The sequence below is a fragment of the Drosophila hydei genome, unplaced genomic scaffold (assembly GCF_003285905.1).
Source record: "Drosophila hydei strain 15085-1641.00,03,60 unplaced genomic scaffold, DhydRS2 tig00000149-arrow-pilon, whole genome shotgun sequence".
Taxonomy (NCBI): Eukaryota; Metazoa; Arthropoda; class Insecta; order Diptera; family Drosophilidae; genus Drosophila; species Drosophila hydei.
Genome location: NW_022045678.1, coordinates 2,282,359 through 2,284,690, shown reverse-complemented (window position 1 = coordinate 2,284,690; position 2,332 = coordinate 2,282,359).

Below are 2,332 nucleotides of genomic sequence, written 5' to 3'. Positions count from 1 at the left end.
AAGCAAAATTGATAATAAAGCGTTTCGTATACATAACTATTTCGTTTTATTTTTCGAATGTTTTTTTCAGTGTCTTGAACCATGGTCCTGGAGTTGAGGCGGTAGAAGTGAAGATAATCGCTGAATCTCAATAATTTAATTTATGTTGGCCTGCAGCTCTGATGCAAAGAAGGTTTTAATTTCGAATCCTAAGTTAAGCCATCTATTAAATAATTAATAAGCAAGACTATTATACAATCGACAGCAATCTTAAGCCTGCATCGATACGAATATCTGAAAGTTATTGTTTGAAATAATTGAAATGAAATGAAAAATATATGTCAGGTATAAGCTGGTCCGTGCCTCTTTCTTTATTCAGCCTGTTGGATAAACCTTGCCACTTTAGCTATACAAAAATATGAAAATATATTCACTGAAATAGAAGTACAAGTTAAAATTATAAAATAACATGATTATAGTGATTATATGATTAGCTAAGGTCTGAATTTATGTATTTGAAGCATTTACGCTTAGAGCTGGTTACAAAACAAGTTTTCGTAGTGATCCCTCAGTAGATAACAAAAATAATTTCCGACTATCTTTTCCATTTTAAAGTTTTTTATTATAGCCTTGAAAAAGTTAATTTTATTATGCATTCTTTTGATATATGTTTTGCTGATAACATTAAATAAGATTTGCTCGTTTTTTGTGATTTTTTTTTTTTATCATTTTCCAGCTTGTTTCTTGGTTATGCTAGCACATCTGATATATAAGTATATATATGTATATATAGACGCATACGTATATACATGAATTACTTAATTTTTGTTTGGTTTTTGTTTTTGTTTTTTGTTTAATGCAATATATGCAATTTATTTTTATTGAATCGCTAGCTCAAATTAAATTTCCATTCATCAATCAGCCAACAATTTTCATTTTCAAGTCTTTCAATTTGTAAGGTTTTCTGCCAATTTGCCAGCCAATCGAACATTCATTAGCAGCTGAAGAAAGCAGAAAGTTTTACAGCTTATATAATTGCACTTGAGAGTTTTTTTTTTTTTGTTTCTTTTTTTATAGTTTAAGAAAGTTAAGGAATAAAGGAACAAGAGGAAAATAAATACTTTTTACACACTTATTCATGTGTTTTTTTGTTGTTTGTTTATTTTAAAATAATATTTTGCATAAAAAAGAACAAATGAAAATATTAAATAATAATTAAAAGTATATAGTTATGAAATTATATGAAACCAAAGATAAAAACAAAAAAACCAAAAACAATAAATTGCAAACATTTCAAAAAATTACATAATTTCAGCTATGAAATTAAAAATATGTAATATATAATAATTTTATGGAGAGAAATAATTAAATGTTATAGTTATATGATAAGTTTATAAGTTATAGTATATACAGCTTCCATTCGTCAACAATCTCAATCTCAAATATTTCGCATTTAATTTTAACATTCACTTAGTTTTCTCATTTTTCATTTTTCGAAATTCTGGCTTATATGCTGGCCCAAAAAACAAAGCGTTTGAATCACGCTCAAATTAATTATTATTAAATTTTATATATTTTTACTTTTGTTTTCATGTTCTTGCTGTTGTTGTTGTTGTTGTTGTCGTTTTAGGTCCCACACAATTTCGCTAATTTATACAAATATATGTTTTCACAATTATTACAATTTTTGTTTTTTTTTTTTTATATTTTAAATATTATTAAGTTGCCTTTTGTTTTTTGATTAGTTTGCTGACTAAATTAAATTTCAATTGCAAATAGGAAATAGTTTTTATTCTTGCATTTTGTCTAAAATTTGCTTCTTCATTTATTATAGCCATAATTTAAATAAATATTTATGTGTGTGTGTGAGTGTTTATGAAATTATGAGTGTGTGTGTGTTTGTGTATGCATAAATATTGATAAATGGTTTTTTGTTTACATACATAAATATATATATATGCATACATATATATATGTATGTTTACATGTATGTGTAGTATATTACTTTTACATTAAATGTGTAGAAAAATTCGTTAAATTGATTTGCGTATAGTTTTTTTTTGGTTTTGTTTAACTATTTGTGTTAATCTTTTCATTAGCCACAAATACAAATTGTTGGCTTGTCAAATTTGTTTTATGCAGTCATTTATTGTTTAAACATTTAATTTACTACGAGTTGTGCAATGCAGTTCTGCGTTTTTTGTTTTGTTTTTATAATTTAAATTTGTTTTCATTTTCAATTTGGCTGCAGTCTAGTGTTTAATTCGATTTTGTTTATTATACATATTGATATACATATAGTATTTTTAAATATATATATATTTATATTTAAATATATATATTTATAAATCTG